Source organism: Nycticebus coucang, chromosome 1, assembly GCF_027406575.1.
Source record: "Nycticebus coucang isolate mNycCou1 chromosome 1, mNycCou1.pri, whole genome shotgun sequence".
Taxonomy (NCBI): domain Eukaryota; kingdom Metazoa; phylum Chordata; class Mammalia; order Primates; family Lorisidae; genus Nycticebus; species Nycticebus coucang.
In genome coordinates, this window is record NC_069780.1 from 163,533,746 (window position 1) to 163,555,515 (window position 21,770).

Below are 21,770 nucleotides of genomic sequence, written 5' to 3' on the forward strand. Positions count from 1 at the left end.
TGGCTCCAATTTATTGTTTTAAATGTTTGCATATGATCTCACAGTAGGGATGAATCATAACTTAGTCATTCCCCATTACATGTATGTTCCATATGTGCTTTATTTTTTACAGGATAGATTCCTACTCATAGGATAGATAACTGTGTGTTTGAGACGACAATGATTGATCTTAGTATTCTTGCAGGAGTTTATATATTTTTATTTTTTATAACTTTTGTCAGTTTGCTTTCCAAAGAAGATAGTATTTATTTGAATGGTAATTCATATAGTATTTCCTCTTTATAATTTCTCATTATGAAAATTTATATTAGTAAGCAAAATGTAATTAATCATATAAATTTATGATACTGAATTTTAAATGTGCTTCATTTACAACGTTCTAATTTTTCCAGGTATCCTTTATAGGGCTCTGTCACCTGACTTTCTCTAATATTGCATAAAACAAGAAAATTTTGAGTTCTGAGGTGCTAGTAGAATGTAAGCAAGAAAACAAAACAAAAACAGGCTGCCTGCACTGGGGCTATCCTCCAAATAGATTAGATGGACAGAAAGATAGAGACATGAACATCCTCTCATGTTTGCCCTGCCTTGCCAATTGCCAAATCTGATAGGATCACTTTTTCTGCAGTGTTAAATATGCAGGACCAGTCAAGGTTAAAGGATATTTTCGGGGAATAATAGCAAGTCTCCTCATTTTTTAAAAAAGTGATATGGGGCAGGAAAAAAAAAATGTGAGCTTGCTAGATTCACATCCAGCCATCCTTGTCTGATGTGAACATCTATAAGTATCTAGCCAGGCATCAGGGTGCTCAGACAATTTACCTTCAGGCCAGTCCCAAAGTGCCATTTACAATTTATGGGAGATAGCAACATTCAAAATGGGAAGTTTGAGGAAGACAAGAACATTAGCCGGGCGTGGTGTAATCCTAGCACTCTGGGAGGCTGAGGCGGGTGGATCCCTTGAGCTCAGCAGTTCCAAACCAGCCTAAGCAAGAGTGAGACCCCATCTCTACTAAAAATAGAAAAACTAGCTGGGCGTGGTGGCAGATGCCTATACTCCCAGCTACTGGGGAGGCTAGACAAGAGGCTTGCCTGAGCCCAAGCATTTGCTGTGAGCTATGATGATGCCACACACAGCACTCTACCCAGGGTAAGAGGGTGAGAGTCTGTTTTAAAAAGAAAAAAAGTGGTGGGGGGGGTGGGGAGAGACAGGAACTGTAGAGGAGAGCAGAAGAGGTGGGGAAGAAGGGAAGTATTAGGCCTGTGAGCTAAAGGCGGGTGGGGGGAAATGGTTTAATTATGGAGGAAAAGACACATACAGAGGATAGCCTGAACAGGCAGAGTTGCCGTGGAAGCACATTCCAGGGAAATCTTAAGAGATTACTTTAATAATAAACTATGCATTCTTCAGCAAGCCATCACGAGACTAACTACCCTTTTCCTGGGCTGGGAGCACAGTCTTTTGCTTTATTTTATGTTTTCCTTCTCCCTCCTTCAAAGACACCTTTTTTTTTTTTGCAAGGAACAACTGTCATTCAAGGACCATAGTTTTTAACATTGCATTGAATGTTCCTCATCTTAATTTTCTAAACATGAATTTCAACAGTGATAAGGAAAGTCCATGGTTTGGGCAGAGTGAACATCTGGGTGGGCTTTGGTGTGATTCTCCAGATGGAAAGATGTGCATTTTAGAACTAATAAAAACAAAATAACTTAGATGTGGCAGAAACAATGTTTCACCAGGCATAAAAAGAACTAAATTTATTTTCTTTTTTTTCTTAATGTGAGCAGGACATTGAATTACTGCCAGAAGCAATATCAGTGCCCTAGAGATATAAAAATATATTTCAAACCAGAATTCTCCACAGTCAGCTCTTCAGAATCCTGTGTGAAGCAAGAGGTGTCCATTCTAAGTTGTGTGTGTGAGCCCACTGCTCATAAATGAACTGTTTTCAGTAACATTTCTTGAAACCATGGCTTATAATAGATGAAATCATTTTTTTTCCTCTAGCTACTTCAACAAATCTCTTTCCTTTGGTGGGGTGTAAAAGACAAAATTAATATTTCTGATAAAAGTCTTCCAATTTTAAAAATAGATTGGGGGGGGCAGGCATGGTGGTTCACGTCTGTAATACTAGCACTCTGGGAGGCTGAGGCAGGCAGATCTCTTGAGCTCACAAGTTTGAGACCAGCCTGAGCAACAGCGAGACCCCATCTCTAAAAAAATAGCCGGGTGCTGTGGTAGGGCCGGCAATCCCAGCTACTTGGGAGGCTGAGGCAAGAGAATCAGTTGAGCCCAAGAGTTTGAGGTTGCTGTGAGCTGTGAAACCACAGCACTCTACTGAGGTGACAAATGAGATTCTGTCTCAAAAAAAAGAAAAATAGGTTTGAGTAGGTACTTCTGAAATGAGAAAATATTATATACTGAGGTTAAAAAAGAGACCTATTTCTTTAAAATTGTCAAAGCTTCTATTTGCCTGAAATTGGCACCATCTCTCTGGACTTCTGGATTTTAGAAATAAAGCCCTGTGGGCGGCGCCTGTGGCTCAGTGAGTAGGGCGCCAGCCCCATATGCCGAGGGTGGCGGGTTCAAACCCAGCCCCGGCCAAACTGCAACAAAGAAAATAGCCGGGCGTTGTGGGGGGCGCCTGTAGTCCCAGCTGTTCGGGAGGCTGAGGCAAGAGAATCCCGTAAGCCCAAGAGTTAGAGGTTTCTGTGAGCCGTGTGACGCCACGGCACTCTACCCAAGGGCGGTACAGTGAGACTCTGTCTCTACAAAAAAAAAAAAAAAAGAAAGAAAAGAAATAAAGCCCTGTGATCTAAGATGTACCAGAATTAAAGTTCTCTGCAAAAATGTTATAAGTACCATCCTAGGACTAAAATTTATATACCTCTTATCATTCACACATATCCACTTTTAAATTCAATATGAAAAAAATTTTAAGAGATAATCTCACTCTTTTATCCAGGCTGAAGTGCAGTGGCATGATTATAACTCACTGCAACCTCCAACTCCTGGACTCAAGCCATCCTCCCACTTTAGCGTCCCCAGTGGTTAGGCACTGCACCACCATGCACAAATAATAATAATAAGTATTATTATTATTATTGTTGTAGAGATTGGGGTCTCACTGTGTTGCTCAGGCTAGTCTTGAACTTATGGCCTCAAGTGATCCTCCAACCTCAACTCCCAAAGTGCTGGGATTACAAGTGTGAGCCACCGTGCCTCATTTTTTAAAATAAGAGCAAATTACCTCAGAGGAATATTGAAAACTATCATCATCATGCTCCCTATCCCCACAGGGTTGAGAACTGTGGCAGAAACAGTCAGGTAGATGCTTTGGCCAGCTGTGCTGCTCTGTACCCCTGCAGGCTCACTGTTCCAAGCCTGACCTACTTGAGGGCAGACACTACCACTCACATTGAGTTACCCCAAATTATACAGTGGCTTTACAGTCCGGGCTAGGCATGGACCACAAAATACATCCTTGGTGTCCCATGAGAGCCTGATTTGAACTCTTCAGTTTGCAGAGGTAAAATGCAAATCCACTGTGCTGCTTGGTCAATCAAATCAATAACCCTCTCCCACCTGAGACAAAATTTGGCATTTTCATGTTTACTATACCCTGCTTAAAAAAAAAAAAGAAAAGAAAAGAAAAAGAGAGAGAGAGACATGGCTTTCACAGGAATAATTTCAGAATTCTTTAAAAAGAAACAGAGCTTCCGTGGATGTTTTACAATTGTTCCGGATTTTAAAATATGGAGAATATTAAATCCCAGCTTGTTAACGTGGGCTAGGATATTCTGGGGAGCGCCCCTGTGGCTGAGCACTGTACTTGAATGTCAATATTTTAAAATATTTTATTTCTTACGGCTCATGTTTTTCAGAGAGATATAGGAAATGTTATGGAAATTAATGCAGATAAAGTCATGTTATGTGTGTACATATAGCTGTATACACACTGTGAGGGAAGCCAGTGTCTAATTTCTGTTTATATCAGACATATAGCTTATTTAAATACGTCATATAAACATGAACATATTTTGTTTATATCGATTTCACAGAGAGGGTATTGTTTTTATGTCTGTGTATACAAGATTATGTTTCACATATAAATACAGTATATTTTATATATACACGCATAGATTCCCCACCTATTTACGTGCACCCCCATCTGCAAGGAGACTCTTCTTTAAAAGGGAGCGATCGCTTGCCCAACTTGAGACACCGCAGGTCTGACCAGGACCCCACCGCTCCTCGTCAGGAAAGTCGCAAGTAAAGGCGGCTCTTTGTTCAACGGGCCCCAACGGGTCGGGATGACTTGGTGCGCCACATCGCTGCAAGTGGCAATTCAGGGACGGGTTTGTGAAGTGCAGCTCTGTGGGTCCCACCCCTTTCCTCCAGAGTTTCCCCTTCCTGTCCTCATTTGCCCCCTCCTCCCCACCGCCGGTGCGGGCCCCGGGCTGCCGCCTTCCCGAGACGCGCTCCTCGGCCGGGTCGCTCGCGTCCCTGCGATCGCCCCCAGCTGGCGGGGCTGGCGGAGCCCGGGGGAGCCGGGCCACCGCGGCGCGAGTTAATAAACAGTTAAGTTTGGAAGACTCAGCAGACACGTTGAGGGGGAGTTACCCAGCTCAGGCAGCAAAAACATCCCGGCACATTCCTGGGGAGTCCTCAGCTGCCAGCATCTGATTAGAACCATATCTCTGGCCGGGAGTGGCCGCGCGGCTCGAGCTCGGCCGGCGGCTATTTAAGCGGGGCCCGCCGTCAGGCTGCGTGGCCCTTGCAGGCTCCGGGCGCCGGGAAGTCATGCTCGCGTCGCCGAGGCGCTGCTAGCCGGTGAGTAGCCTGCAAACCCTGCTTCCCTCTGGCTCCATTTTTTTGCGACTCTTTCTCTCCCCCACCCCTCGGGCTGTGGGGAATCTTAGAAATGAGACGGTGCACTTGTGGAAACCAGCGGTTTTGTGGCCTGACATCTGAGGAATGCGTCCACGGAATGCCTTTACCTTTGGGGTCGGACTCCAGATGCCCGGCTTGTGACATGTAACAAGCGCCTCCTTTTGTGTGTTTGGGAGTGTGTGTGTGTGTGTGTGTATGTGTGTGTGCGCGCGCGCTTGTTTAAAAGGTCTGCGGGCAGCCCTGGGAGGACGCTGGTGTGGCCCCTGACCGCCTAATTAACTCCTCCAAGTGTGTTTATTTTTCTGTGTGACAAAGGCTGGGGACCTGGTTTGTGCCCAAGAGAAGCTTTCTCCTGGTGACTGACAACATATGGCATTAAAATGTGAACTCTGTCGTACACCGGCATTCCTAAGAAGTATCTGCCCAAGGGACTTAACAAACTTGTTTTAAATCCCCAGAGCAGGGAGCAGGGTACAGGGTTGGGATGGTGCTTGCCAGCCTGCTGTAAGCTGGTTAAAAAGATTAAGTAAGGATTTTAGAAAAGCGGGGAGAAATGAATCGGTTAAAACCACGGAGCCCCAGTCAACACAGCAGTTTTCATAGCGTGGAGCTGACTGTTAATTGCTTCTGTGTCTTTCCCTGGTCTGCAGTTAGTTCAGCAGGGAGCTGTTCGAGTCTAAAGGGAAATTTAACTGGATTAAAAACACTTAAAGAATCTGGATGTTATCTCCACCCCATCCACAAGCCCCCACCCCCCCCCCCACGCCCCACCTCTTCCCCTTTCTTTTTAGTTTGTGTTTGGAAGGAAGAGAGCCACTCTGTAAAATGAGAAGAACAGAAACAAACTTCCAGACACATGGAAAGATTTAAAAATTATGGAGGGGCAACTTCATGAATAGTAAATGTTGCTATTGCTCTAAGTCTATAAAGTGACTTAATGAAAAAATTTCTGGCCTTAATCAGGCAAAGCAGGGGAATAGGGGAGAAGGAGATAGAACATCAGAAGTAATGGCACAGGAAAGAAGGCAGCTGCAAAAGCCTTCTAGATAAGCCTCCTGGAATGGCTTTGATGGAAGGTATAATTGATCCTCCTTTCAATCTTGTGCTTGGCTCTTCACACAGAAGCGCCTACTGGCTGTTGGGGAGGAAGGAACTGGTGGACAGGTCGGAGCACTGACACTGCCTGAGGGCTTGTTCCTGGGCTTGCTTCTTACCCCGCAGCCATGCCCTAACCAGACTACTCTTCTCCTGGCCAGGTACCCAGTCCACCCCAAGTTCTGTCTCTGCCCTCCTCGAAGAGCGACAGGCCTCAACAACACTGTAAAAAAGGTGTATTGCCTTGAGAATTCAGGAGTATTTGAGGTTTGAGCCCTCCTTGATCTTTGAGAAGGACTTTTTGGTGAAGTGCCGGACATGTGGAAATTAACAATTCCACAGTTACTACAACAGGGAGAGTGCAATGGAGAAAGTCTCCAAGAGAAAACCGTAGGAGGCCTGGTAGTCTTGGCAATGTATATTTCTGAGACATAACTTCTTCCAAATTCTTAAACAGTTTCTTTTAAGGCCAACTGGATTTTTTTTTTTTTTTTCTTATTGGTGAATAGCTTAATTTCCTCCTTCCCTTCCCACTCCCAGATAGATCTATCCCTTCTTATCCAAATGACTGTCTGGAAACTGGTTCTTCTTAAGCTATACCCACCAATGTTTTTTGTTCGTTTGTTTTTTGAGACAGGGTATTGCTCTATGGCCCCAGCTGAAGAGCAGTGGCAATCATCATAACTCACTGTAGTCTCCAAATCATAACTCACTGTAGTCTCCAACTTCTGGGCTCAAGTGGTCTCCTGCCTCAGCCTCCCAGGGGTTGGGAATATGAGCACACACTACCATGCTTGGCTAAATTTTAAAATTTTTTGTAGAGATGGGGTCCTGCTATTGTCCAGGCTCATCCTTCTAGCAATCCTCCTACCTTGGCCTTCCAAAGTGATAGGATTACAGGTTATGAGCAACCACACCCACCCCTTCTATTTTAACGCATGATCCCAATAAGCAGATGATAGAGGAATGTCTTCCAACTTTGAGCTCTAACACATGTGTGTTTGTCATTCTGGTGATCTTGGACAAGTTGATCTTCACTTTAGGATGTAAGCCAGAGGAGGGGGCACTTGTTAAGGAGAAAGTTCAGTGTTTGCATTTCTGCTTTATAGGTTTTAGATTAAACTGAAAGTCCAAATTCCCACACATTAGGCCTATTTGTTGACTTGCTTCAAAGGCTAAAAGGATTTCAGCCACCTTGTTTGGGTTGAAGGGTGTTGCTTCTAAGGCATTTTGTTGGCATGAAGGTGCTATTGGGACTGCCAGCAGTTGCTGGCCAAATTGGGAGTGACATTTACTGGGCACCTCAACCATGCTTTGATTACTTGGACATGAAGAGAGCAGGAATACATGGATCAGCCTTGCAGAGTAGTTCCTGGCCAGCAGGAGGCTCTGTGGAGACTCGGGCTCCTGGTGGTACATGTACAGCAAATACGTGCTGCTTCATTTCTGATTCTACCCTCCTATGTCCATAAGCCTAAACTTTGCTACTACTGACTTTTTTACCTGGATAGTTTTGAGGGGGTCATTTTTGAGATGTTTCTCTTCCTCATTCTCTTCACTTGAGGATTTAATTATTGCTTTTCTTAAAGACAAAGCTAAGATGCTGAAATACTTGGGAAGGCTGTGGAAAACTGAGCTGTCCTGGGGTTAGAAGTTGCCCTAGGTGCTCATCACAACATACGTCCCCAGCTGGAAAGGTTTGAAAACAGGCCAGGAGGTTTAGGTAACTAACCCAACACATAAGGTTTCCTACCCTTCAGATGGAAACACCACGGGAACTAGATTGGTAACATGAAACACCTGAGTAACAGGACATGGTATTTTAAAATTCTCTCTGCTGATGCTATATAATTCTAAAGTCAAAGCTGTGTCACCAAATTGCACAGAGGTTGGCCCTAATCACATTTAGATGAAATAGCTTTAACATCAGATATGTGTGTTTAAGGGAAACTTAACTCATGACAACATATCCTAACTAGATTAACTGTGGGAACCAGAAGGAAAGCAGCCTACCTAGTCATTTCTTAAAGACAAAAAACAGGCAAATTCCTGATGAGGGGAACAAATGATGCTGGGTATGGACATTCACATGCTAGTTGCTACCTCCCTTTTGGTGTAATTGAGTAGTGATTGGGAGTGAGGCTGCCTAAACTCAAATCCCAGCTATAGGACTGCAATTCCATGGCCTAGAGCACATTGCATTAATCTCTCTGGACTGTGGCAGAGTACCGTGATGTCACAGCTCACAGCAACCTCAAACTCTTGGACTCAAGTGATCCTCTTGCCTCAGCCTTCCAAGTAACTGGGACTAATAGTAGGCGCTTTCCATGGAACCCAGCTATTTTTAGAGACCGGGTCTCACTCTTGCTCAGGCTGGTCTCCACCTCCTGAACTCAGGCAATCCACCCGGCTGGGCCACCCAGAGTGGTGGGATTACAGGCATGAGCCACCTCACCCGGCCCGACTTTATCTTTCTTATCTGGGAAGAATAATAATACCTACCCCAGGGTTGTTGGTTAGACTGTTAATCTAACCTATTTAGAATACTTCATTCCATCTGATTTTGAAGGTTGTGTAAGTGTGTGTATTTTGCCCTCCTCCACCACCAAGCTATGTATAGTCTTTGTGGAAACTGAAGGAAAATAAAGAATTCATCAGAATTGGATACCTCTCACCTTCCTGGAAAAGATTAATTATTCAAGCCTTTACTATTAACACAGTCAGCCCGGCACGGTAGATCACGCCTATAATCCTAGCACTCGGGGAGGCCACGACAGGTGGATCCCTGGGCTCAGTAGTTTGAGACCAGCCTGAGTAAGAGTGAGACCCTGTCTCTACTAAAAATGAAAAATTGAGGCAAAAGGATCACTTGAGCCCAAGAGTTTGAGGTTGCTGTGAGCTACAATGCTATGGGGGCACTCTCCTGAGGGTGAAAAAATGAGACTTTCACCTCAAAAAAAAAAAAAATTAATTAATTAACACAACCAGTGTTTGCTTGTGCTCATCCTAGAACAGACATGGAGTGACTGTCCGCTCTGGACCTACCTAGAAGCTGGCACTTTGGTTTGGTCAAGATGACCTTGCCTGATTCATTTAAGTCTTCCCCACACCCTCTTAGGCTCCCTGCAGAGAAGAAGCAATCCTTCCCCCAAGTCATCATTATAACAGAAGGAAGTGGGAAGGGAGGGACCACCGGACTAAACTGAGTGACTAGGCTAGACATAAAAATTCTTGAATGTGCGCAGGCCCCATACTACCCTTGCCCACATAGCTGGGCAGGTTACCATAGTTACTCCCCTTTCTGAATGCTCCTCCTAGCCTGGAAGGAAGCCTGCCTCTTCTGGGCAAGCAGAATCTGAACAAATTACTTCCTGGTCTAAAAATGGAAATTACTAAGTGAAGTAGAATCTTCTTTCTCCTTACAATGCCTTCCCCTTTCCCCAACTTGTGTTAATCCCTATTCTTAATTTTCTAACCTTCCAAGTTCTTATATCATCTAGATAGCAAAACATTAAAGCTTATGAAATTTCAGGAACACAAAAGTTACTGCCTCAATATAGAAGCAGCCTGGCAGTTTTCTTTACTACCACAACTTATGCAAGTGCCCTTAACTGCCTTAAACTGGTAAGAATTCTGATAGAATGGGGCAGGCTGAGTGTTATGTTGTATAGAAGTTACCAGAAAGCAGAATGTCTTGAGGGCTGCCCTTTAGATATTCAGTTAACCACAGTGTAAAGAGAGTGGGCAAAATAGGAACTAAGAATCCTAGAAAGCTGGATTTGAAACATTGTTCAATCTGGAAGAAATGTGAGTGAGGGATATGCAGGGTGGCCATAAAGTTTGTGTGCAATTTTTGTCACACGAACTTTATGGCCACCCTGTATTACAAAAGGTACCCAGTTTCTCTCTAGCATATGATGGATGCAAAGTGTGACTTGTAAACACACTTAGATCTTTATGTGGCATACGAACTTCCTTCTGTAAGTTCACATTTAGCAAATTAATTCAGCCTAAAGATGGGGTCCTTACTTAGCTCAGTGTAGATGTCACAGGTAGAGGTATCTCAACACAAACAGTGGTTCTCAGAGCATGGTTTCCAGACCACCAGCATCAGCATTACCTGGGGACCTGTCAGAATTGCAAGGTCTTTGCCCCCATCCCAGATCTATTGAACCAAACTCTAGCCATAGGGCTTACTTAGCTGAATTTCAACAAGCCCTTTCTGTGGTCTGAGGATACTTTCTTTTTTTTTTTTTTTTTTGTAGAGACAGAGTCTCACTTTATGGCCCTTGGGAGAGTGCCGTGGCCTCACACAGCTCACAGCAACCTCCAACTCCTGGGCTTAGGCGATTCTCTTGCCTCAGCCTCCCGAACAGCTGGGACTACAGGCGCCCGCCACAACGCCCGGCTATTTTTTGGTTGCAGTTTGGCCGGGGCCGGGTTTGAACCTGCCACCCTCGGTATATGGGGCTGGCGCCTTACCGACTGAGCCACAGGCGCCACCCGAGGATACTTTCATAACTCAATTGTTTTATCATTCACTTGTTCAGGGGAAAGCATAACAATGCAGTTTAATTGAATCAGGATACAGAAAGATGAAAAAGCATAGATCTTGAGCATATCCCAAGTATTGCCCCGACTTCCTTCCCTCTCTCCCTTTCTTCCTCCTTCAGAGTCTCACCCTGTCACCCTAGGTAGAGTGCTGTGGCATCATGGACACATAGAGACACATAGAGTCTCACTTTGTCACCCTCTGTAGAGTGCGTGGCATCACAGCTCACAGCAACCTCCAGCTCTCTTGCCTCAGCCTCCTGAGGAGCTGGGACTACAGGCGCCTGCTATAGTGCCCGGCTATTTTTTTGTTGCAATTTGGCTGGGGCCAGGTTTGAACCCACCACCCTCAGTATATGGGGCTGGTGCCCTACTCACTGAGCCACAGGCGCTGCCTAGAACCTCAAACTCTTGGAGGCAAGTGATCCTCCTGCTTCAACCCTCCCAAGTAGCTGGGACTATAAGGCCTCTGCCACAACACCCACTAGTTTTTTATTTGTATTATTTATTTATTTATTTTTGAGACAGAGACTCACTATGTTGCCCTCAGTAGAGTGCTGTCACATCACAGCTCACAGCAACCTCAAACTCTCGGGCTCAAGCGATTCTCTTGCCTCAGCCTCCCAAGTACCTAGGACTATAGGTACCCACCACAATGCCTGGCTATGTTGTTGTTGTTGTTGGTGGTGGTGGTGTTGTTGCAGTTGTCGTTTAGCTGGCCCAGGCCGGGTTCGAACCTACCACCCTCTGTGTATGTGACTAGCACCATAATCACTGTGCTGAGCCAAGATTTTTTTTATTTTTAGTAGAGACAGGGGGTCTCCCTCTTGGCTCAGGCTGGTCTCAAACTCTTGAGCTCAAGCAATCCACCTAGGTTGGCCTCCTTGGTATGGGGATTGAACGGGTGAACCACTGTGCTTGGCCAAGTATTGCTTTCTTGATCTTAGGAAAAGTAATATACTCCTTAGTTTTATATTATCACCTCACTTCTTTCCCTCTGATGGTTTTTCTTTTTAAGAGTGTGTACTTAATCTCTATTTATTAGGAGACCATCCTAGTTACTTCTTTTAAAAAATATTTCAGTAAACTAGATCATTACCCTAGAATGAAACAGTTTTCTCTAACCTATAAAACTTCTTATTTGGTTTTCCATGCCATGTCCACAAGTACAGATAAAAGCTTCTCCATAAATGAATCTACTTCACTTAGTTTTTAAGGAGCTTTATGGCTTATGAACTCTTCCATTGTCATCTTTGACTTAAATAACTTGACACAGAAAAGATGTCTCCATTTCTTAGCTCCAATGTGATCAATATCTTGCCCAAGATCTTATCACTAAATGGTAAAGCCTGGATTCAAGCATGAATCTTTATGATTTGAATTCTGGTGTTTATCTGAGTACTTACTAAGTACCTATTAGGTGAAGTATTGTGGTGAGCTGTCAATGGAAAAAATCCCAGTGAGCAGAAATCAAGAAGAAAGTCTCCATCATATGAGGCAAGGAAGACTGTAGGTTAAATATACTTGCATTACAATGGCCACTCTGTAGGGCCTGGTGCAGTGGTTTATGCCTCTAATCCTAGCACTCTGGGAGGCCAAGTCAGGAGGATTGCTTGATTGAGCTCAAGAGATCAAGGCCAACCTGAGCAAGAGCAAGATCCCTGCTTCTACAAAAAAAAAGTAGCCAGGCCTTGTGGCAGGCACCTGTAGTCCCAGCTACTTGGGAAGTTGAGCCAAGAGGATCACTCGAGCCCAAGAAATTGAAGTTGTTGTGAGCTATTATGCCATGGCATTCTACCCAGGACTCTTTACTGTTTACTCTTTTAGGGGCAAAAAAAAGGCAGCCCTGCAATTTCCTAGGCATGCTACTCCCTGTTTCTCACCTTTGGTTGCCTCACCTACCTTGCAAAGTGGTCCAAAGAATGACCAACATTGAGTAGACATTACATCTGAAACTGAAAAATACAAGAATATGATCTAGACACATCAAATTGGAACTCTGATTTTGAGGAGCCAACATGGGTTAGTGGTTAAGAGTTTGGACTCTTAACTGCAAATGACTGTAACCACAGCCCAGCTTTGCCAGGTAAGACAAGCTGTTTCACGTCTGAGCTTCATCTCTCTATCAGGAAAATGGTTGCCTCAGTGTTAAAACTAAAAGAGAAGCCATAACAACAACCAAAAACCTCCCCAGAGCTGCTGCTGCTGCCTCAGAAATACACCTGTTCTAGAACTACAATTCTCAGTACGATAACTAAGCTGATTCCTGAAAAATGGTCTTGTTCTCATTATTTATGAATATCAGGCAAGCTAAATTCTAGAGATCAGCACATTCAGGCTGCAAATTAGAAGACTGTCTTTCTTACATGTCTTGGAACTATTAACTATGAATATTAAGCAGGAGAATGACAATGCTTCACAAACCCGTAAAGGTGCACAATGTTAACTTTTAAGGTACCAGTTAAACCTCATCTGGGCTGGATAGCTGAGTCCTCTTAAGGTCTCAGTTAATCCATACTCATAGAACTGGGCAGGAAAGAATAACTTTGTCCCTAGTGACATCTACTTTAAACACAGCTTCCTTCCCTATTCTAAACCTTTCATCCAAAGGATCTCACTTTATTTTTCATATTTTAAAGTGCCCTATTAGGGGGCCAAGGCCTGTTCTTATCTTTTATGATATGTATTTCAGATGCTGAAGTGCTTTGTGTTACCATATAGTGAGCAGGAATAAGCCAAAGGGTTGGCATAGTCAGAGGAAGAATGCTGAGTTAGTTCAAAGGAACATAAACCTACCCTCTGGGTCAGAGGATCACAGTCACAATGACTACACTTTGTAAATACTCAAATAACTGTCCCCTTAGAAGAGTCTCGGCTGTGCTTTAATTACATCATTGGGTTTCATTGTTGTTGTTATTTGTTTTGCATTTTGATTTTCCCCGCCCCCATCCTGCTTACCTTGAAAATTAAACAACTTAAATACAATCCCATTTTTGAAGTGGAAAGCAAATATATAGCTGATAGAACACACTCTTCTGCTAATAATTGGTTGATAACAAAGAAGTTTGATTTTGATTCTGCCCGGGCCAGTGTTTACCTAGAGCTGAAGCTGTTCATAAAACATATATCGTAGAACTGAAATGATAATTTTAGTTAATGTCTAAGCTGTCTTCTGAAGGATACCTTGATACAGAGGACACCTACTTCACTACCTAGTACCTTGTTCCTTGAGATTCCTGATTTTTCTAGCTGTTCTAAAGTTTCCAATGACTAAAAGTTGGTGGTAAGTAAAAGGTGGATACAAATATATGGGGACACGTAGATGTCAATTGCTGCCTACAAGAAATTCAGAGAAAATGACAGCTACCCAATTAGCACATAGTTAAGCGTACAGAGTGTTACATGAGCCCAGAGGAAGAAGACGACACTGGGATGATAGGTGCACATAATGGAGTTGGCCTTAAAGGAACAATGGAAATTCAGATAGGCAAAAGTAGGAAGAGAAAATGCATTTTGGCAGAAGCACATAGCCAGTCACACAGGTGGGTGAGCACAGGTTGTGTCCAAACAACACTGACTGGCCAGTTCAGCCAAGAGAAAGTACAGGTGACAGAGATAAGAGGGATAGCTTGAAAAGGAAAGATGGATTTTCTTGAGCCATGAATATCAGGATAAGAATTTCAATCTTGGGCGGCGCCTGTGGCTCAGTGAGTAGGGCGCTGGCCCCATATGCCGCGGGTGGCGGGTTCGGACCCAGCCCCCGCCAAACTGCAACAAAAAAATAGCCGGGCGTTGTGGCAGGCGCCTGTAGTCCCAGCTGCTCGGGAGGCTGAGGCAAGAGAATCGCGTAAGCCCAAGAGTTAGAGGTTGCTGTGAGCCGTCTGACACCACGGCACTCGTACCAAGGGCGGTACAGTGAGACTCTGTCTCTACAAAAAAAAAAAAAAAGAATTTCAATCTTTATTTGCTAAGCACATCTTTTCATTGAAGCAGGAAAACAAAATGATGACTCATAGATAAATTAACTTGGCTATATGAATACAGTGAGTTTGAGTGAAGGTTGCTTAGCAGTTAAAAATAAAACTATGTTTCATTAAAAATCAGCAAAGTAGAGAAAAGATTTGCCTAACCTGATGTTCAGGAACAAAGGGAAATATGTATTACCTCTCATGTTTTAAATGTATTGCTAGTTAACAGGCCATGTAGAGCCTAGAAAAGTAGGACAAATAATTCCCTGACCTCAAAAGGGTTATGGAATTAAGAGAAGAGTTTCTATGGGAATCAGAAGGCAAACATACATCATTGCAAATATAGGCAAATGGTGCAGCTAGTGAGAGGGAGGCCAGTGAAGAATTTCCTGAGACCACACGTCTTGAGTGGACTTGGAATGAAGGAACGAATTCAGAATTACAGGGAGGCAACGTAAGGATTCATGGTGTACTCTGTGTCTCTTCAGGGGACACGGAAGAGATCAGCCTCTCTAGAGAACAGATAGCTGTTTGTATGTATAATATGCAATCTGATTAGGAAGGGCTTTGACTCTTAGCTTGAGTGTGAACAGAGGAATTGAATACTCATGCCTAATGAATACCAAATCAGGAAAGCTAGGCCAGTAGGGCACGCCCACAAAAATTCATCCATAAAGGTAGGTCAGTTACAATTAGAGTCTCTTAATTCTGGCACTCTGGAAGGCCAAGGAGGGTGGATTGCCTGAGTTCACAGTTTCGAGACCAGCCTGAGCAAGAGCAAGGATCCCGTCTCTGAAAAAAAACAAATAGCCAGGCATTGTGGCAAGCACCTGGAGTCCCAGGTACCCAGGAGGCAGAGGCAAGAGGATCTCATGAGCCCAGGAAGTGGAGGTTGCTATGAGCTACAATGCCGCAGCACTCTACCAGGGTGACTGAGTAAGTTAGACTCTGTCTCAAAAACAAAACAAAACAGCAGAAACAATTACTAGAGTCTCTTACAACTTAGGTTTTCATTGGAACCCTTTTGAGAAGATGGAAGGAAAACTCTTCTCACAAATTGGTTTTTGACGTCAACTATTTTAAATATATTAAGGAGTATCTATGCCATGTGTGTAGAGAAGATCAAAATACACCGAGCCAGCTAATCATCAGGGCCAAGGTATTATACAAGGTCTTAGAGCTTGGGGGGAGGAGGAACTCTGGGTGGCAGTAAGGTGAGGTTGGGGAGGAATGCTGGACCTAAGTTAAAGAAATATGGTGGAAACAAGGAGAGGTACATAAACAAAGGGCAATTATGAAAAATAGAGGGTCAGAGGTTTGCCAGATTCGGAAGATGTGTGAATAGTCCAGGGTAAAATCTTAGCTTCATGGTAAGCTACAGAGATCTCCTACGCGTGTCTATCAACAAAGTGAGTTTTGCAATTCTGTTTCCAGTTAGTGTCTGGCAATGCAAGTGTTCAAGAACTCTAATAGAAACAATGACACAACCATGTTTTGGACTCTTAATCCTTCATGCAGCCACCATTTGTGGATGGCTTACTGTTTGGGATGATGGTAAAGTCTATTTTCTTGGTGAAGGCTGACATTAAACAAGTGCTACTTGGTAGTCCTTTCTAAGTGAGTAGAAAGTAACTGGGTAGTGCTTCCTAAGTAATCAAACCCACCTGCAGGGCCCCCTGTTTTCATGGTCATAATATTGTTTCATTGGAATCTGAACTTAAGTAATTTGGCCTGATCTGAAAGTGACACTATTGTATTTTGAGGAAATCTGGTATATAAGAGTGCTACAAAACATGCCTGGTTCTAGAATAGCAAAATTCCTGTCAACTATGAATTACTTGTATTTCTGATGTGGCAAAACTGAACGCCAAATGAGCAGAGGGTTTCCCTGTGGTGTTCATGAACATGGTGTTGACTTAGAACTTCAGATTTTAAGACAAGGTTGCCGAAAACACCCCTGATATTATTTAATGTCCCTGTGTATTACAAAATTTTCCCTTCTGCTGGCATTGCCACACAGATGCTTTTCCAGATTGCAATATGGTTATAGGAAACTGAAACATTAAATGTAAATATCCCCCCATCTAATTAATGTTTTAAGCATATATCATAATTTCAAAACAGTTTAAGAGGGTAATTAGCCCTTAAGACAAAATTTGCATTTTTCCATGGTTGATATCATCAAGAAAGCAATTTATATAGAATTCTGTGAAGTGAAACTAATTTTGCTTTCTCTTACTAAGCATTATTAATGGCAATGAAGATTTCTGCCCTAATCAGAAACATTTCCTCCAAAACATTTAGCATCAGTTGTAACTCACTTTCTTGTTCTTTCTCATAGAAAAGACCACAATAGACCACATCTATTTTGTCACTGTATACATAGCATAATGAAGGCAGTGCTTGGCATATAGCAGGTGCTTAATAAACAACAGATGGCTAGATGAATGAGTAACTCAAGACACTCTCATTTACAACATTAATTGTAATTTATTATAGAACAGCAGTTCTCAACCTGTGGGTCATGACCCCTTTGGGGGTCAAATGACCCTTTCACAGGGGTCACCTAAGACCATCCTGCATATCAGATATTTGCATTACGATTCATAACAGTAGCAAAATTACAGTTGTGAAGTACCAACGAAAATAATTTTATGGTTGGGGGTCACCACAACATGAGGAACTGTATTAAAGGGTCACAGCATTAGGAAGGTTGAGAACTACTGTTATAGAGTGAGCAAAATGGAAAACTTTAGCTTGCCTTATCATCTGTTGGTATAAGTAAAATAGTTCTGAGCACTTTATAAAAAAAAACTTTGAAGGTATTTATATTGAGCAATATCCATATGTTCTTCTAGGGCCTGAGAAAGGCAGACAAGCTATTACTGAAATTCTCCAGATGGTGAGATCTTTCCAAGTCATTGGTTTAACTTCTACCAATGGAATATTCATCATTGCTTATATGTCTATCACCTAGCTAACTGTAATTGTAGTGAATGGTTTTCTTTTTCTTTTCTTTTTTTTTTTCTTGACACAGAGTCTCACTATGTCACTCTTGGTAGAATGTCACGGCATCACAGCTCACAGCAACCTCAAACTCTTGGGCTTAAGCGATTCTCTTGCCTCAGCCTCCCGAGTAGCTGGGACTACAGGTGCCCGCCACAACACCTGGCTATTTTTTGGTTGCAGTTGTCATTGTTGTTTAGCAGGCCCAGGCCGGGCTCAGACTCGCCACCTTCGTTGTATGTGGCTGGCGCCCTACTCACTGAGCCACGGGTCACTGACCCCTTAGTGAATGGGTTTCAACTTGATATTTCATCCAGAGACAATTTCTTCTTATTATTCTGTTTCTCCTTTTAAGAGTGCCCACCAAATTGTTTATAAAATAACTAATAGAAATTGAGAAAGTAGGTAAGACCTTTCACTTAGCACTGGATAATTAAGATTATTATTTTTGACATAACACTGTCTGCTGAAATCAAAGAACCCTGATTTTGTTTTAATTTGCCTGTACAGCTGTATTGAGTTAAGATGTTGTCTTAGTCCATTTTGCGTTGATACAAAGGAAATACCTGAGGCTGGGTAGTTTGTAAAGAAAAAAAGTTTACTTGGTTCATGGGTCTGCAGAGCACAAACATGGCCCTGGCGTCTGTTTCCTGTGAGGACTTCATGGAGCTTCCCGTCGAGGCGGAAGTGAAGGGGGAAGAGATATGTCTCACTGCAGAGAAGGAGTAAGAGAGAGAGGAAAAGGGGCCAGGGAACTGATGGGGAGAACTCACTCACTACCTTGGGGAGGGCAGGAACCCTTCATGAGGGGACCCATCCCCACGATCCAAGATCTCCCAGTAGTACTACCTCCAACACTGGGGATCAAATTTCAACATGAAATTTAGAGTGGATAAACAAGGAAGCCATATCAGATGTGATGTTCTTAGGCTCTTTAAAATGCTAAAATTAGGCTGCCAACTCATTACTGTCCACGCAGACCTCAATGTCCAAAAACCCAAGACTAGAGACCAATGATGAGGCAATACCCTGACTGACTTTCAAAAGCCTAGCATTGAAGAGTTTTTTCCGGACACTAATTAATCATTTAATTCAAAATTTACAATTTACTGTTGAATTTTTTTTTTTTTTTCAGTTTTTTTTGGCCAGGGCTGGGTTTGAACCCACCACCTCCGGCATATGGGGCTGGCGCCCTACCCCTTTGAGCCACAGGCGCCACCCTACTGTTGAATTTTTTAAATATCAAGAGCATTCCTCAGCAAGTTTGGCTAGGTGTCGCTTCGTGACGTCGATGAGGGCAGAGCTGAACGCAGACGGAGGGCAGTGTTCTCTGTGCTTTCAGATGTGCTCTAGTTTCCTTTGTGGTTTCTTATAGCTTTTGAGTTTAATTGGAAGTGGCTGAATCTTGGGGTATCTTCATGATCCTATCTTTAGCCTAAATTAGACTATATATTTACTTACATTTTAAATATTGGTGTCTGACAAAGTAGCACATCTCTAATGAATTTAATTTTTAAAACACAGAAAGGCATGGGACACCCTCTTTGAGGTCATGTCCCTTTACACAGATTCGTCACCACTCCAACCTCCCAACAATTATTTAAAACCTAATATCACCAATTTTAAATGTATAAGCAGCAGAAATCTGTCTCTCACCAGACCACCACCCTTTTTAACCAGCCGTTGCCTTGGCACTGATCTTTCTAGACTTCAACAGTTGGGAACATAAAATGGGAAAAAGTTATATATTCTGATTCAAACAAGAAGCTGTAATGCCATGACTATTTTAGTCAACAAAATATTAGCCTTTTTACAAAAGATGTTCCCCATTTTACTTTTTATGGTGCTCACACTTCAAAATTTCATTTCTTACATAAATTTTTATAAAACTGACATGAGGGGAGTCCTCTTTTTAGGATGAAATGGATCTTAGAATGAAGGTTGTAAGACACAATGGCCTTTGACTTTTTTTAAAGCTACCTTTAGGGCATTTTATTTATTTGAAGTTTGAGGGTCACTGAACATCATAGCTTGGCAAGATGGAAGAACTTGAATTTGACATTTGCGATTGCTAGACCTTAACCTTTCAATTAAAAGGCTTTGTTTCCAGAAGATTAGCCAAGTATTTAAATGAAAGAAACTGGCAGTGTTGATTCACTCAAAGTGGCAAATACATGCAATTATCATAGTACAAAGCTGTCTCTTTGAAGCTATGTCCCTTTACACAAATTTGTCACTACTCCAACCTCCCCACAATTATTTAAAACCTCAAAAATCTTCCCATTACCATCTAGACAAAATAGTGTTGCTATAAGCCCACCCTAATCCAGTAGGCCACCTTTTAACCTTTCCTCCTGGTATAACCTGGCATAGGCCCTGCCTGCTAGGCAAGCAGACATAACTATCCTATACGCATTGCTATTTATTCGTCTTCCCCCAAAATATTTTCTGGCTAATGCCACATTCCACCCATCTTCAAAGAACTAACCCGATTCTCTGTTTTGCATGAATTGTTCTCCAGCAGAAAGGTAATCCACGTGCACCAGACTGGTGTGTCGTTCACAAGGTTGCTTCACTCCTCTGCTTCAGCTTCCTCTCGGATCAAAAGGGGATGTTGATACCTTCCCTAGATGATTAATTGAGAAAGTCTTAGCCTCATGCCTGGTGTATCATAAACAAATTTAACTTTTAAAAATAAAATATTTCTTCTCTGGAAGGAATTTGTTGCAGCCCTCCAACCTTGCACTCCCAAATCCACTTTCCTCTGTTCTCCTTTTTCTCCCCCCAGAGCATTTATCCTTTTCTGAAAGGATAAGACATATTATATTAAATTATTATATGATAGTATAATTATATTATATAATAATTATAAAATTATTTAATAATTATAAAATTATTATAATTATATTATATTAAATATAATCCACTTATGTTTCTCTCCTTGCTAGAGTGTAAACCCTATAAGAAAATAGACCTTTATTTTATTCACTGATGGTATCCCAAGCTCTAGAATGCCTGGCACACAGTAGGGACACAGATTATTACGTGAATTAAATGGCATTTGGAGGCAAATTTTGTTTTCAGTCTCTCAATGGTAATGGCTTTGGGGTGAGATCAATCATTAGACTCCATGTCTCTGAACAATAAAAGGCTGTCAGTATTTGAAGGCCTTTTTAATTTTTTTTTTTTGAGACCTAGTCTCCCTATGTTGCCCTGGCTAGAGTGCAATGGCATCACAACTCACAGCAACCTCAAACTCTTGGACTCCAGCGATTCGCTTGCCTCAGCCTCCCAAGTCGCTGAGACTACAGGTGCCCACCACAACACCCAGTTATTATTATTACTTATTTTTTGGCTGTAGCTGTCATTGTTGTTTGGCAGGCCCAGGCCAGTTTCCAACCTGCCAGCTCCGGTGTATGTGGCTGGCGCTCCAGCTGCTTGAGCTACAGGCACCGAGCCCCTTTCTATGTTTCTAATAGTCATGGCTTCAGAGCAAAAGCTGGAATAGCTCATGACTTATGGCTTATCACTCTGACTAGGCACATTGTGAGATAAGTGATGTTCTCTGAGAAGTCAAAGGCATTTACTTTTTCCCCCACTAAGGGAATTTCTTAGATAGCGATGCAAATGTACAGTAGAATGGCATTTAGGGTAGGAAACCTCAACACCAGAGAGATGATTTGGAGAAACAAATTTTATTCAGATGCCACATCTGATAACTGAAACTAGAACTTTGCTTACGTTAGAGGGACTGTGAAGACTTGTTAGTGTTGTTTCTCTCACTGTTTTCTTTGGTGGAACTATTTACATGTTTCTACAGCTGTTAGTTAAGAAATAAATTGCTAGTTAAAACAACATTGCAACCATAAACAGTATTCTGATTGTAAAATTTGCTGCACTCTTGGCTTCTGTGCGGTGTAGAAAGGCTTGATCACTATTTTTGAAGGATTTGTCTTAACCTTCCTGTCTGCAGTGTTGAGTCTTTTTAATAAAGATTGGATTAGGGACTTAATGGTGGCTTTCAAAGACTTGTCTACGGGTTCAGCTAAGGAAACAAATAATTTAATTGAGTTCTCTGATGGTAAAAAATACCTACATATTAGGAGTAAAGAGTAGCAGATGCCATGAAAGAGTGGATCCTCCGAAAGCTTCAAGGACCAACTTAATGACTGTAATACAGATCGTAGAGAGCAGCCACAAATGGAGCCCCTATCTAATCACTTACGTCCATCCCATGTTTTCCTTAAGTACTG

The 21,770-nt window shown here is 42.5% G+C and overlaps 1 protein-coding gene across 4 annotated transcripts in view; it reads left to right on the forward strand.

Annotated features, from left to right (window-relative positions):
* Positions 1-4,464: 4,464 nt before the first annotated feature.
* The window catches only part of DAB2 (DAB adaptor protein 2), a 65,558-nt gene continuing 48,252 nt past the window's right edge, over positions 4,465-21,770 (forward strand). For 2 of the 4 annotated variants that reach the window (XM_053591762.1, XM_053591769.1), the window contains exon 1: positions 4,466-4,837. The gene's annotated coding sequence lies outside the window, so the exon portion shown is untranslated. Of the gene's footprint in view, positions 4,838-21,770 lie in introns of all 4 variants that reach the window. The other 2 variants (XM_053591754.1, XM_053591777.1) reach the window with 2 other exon arrangements.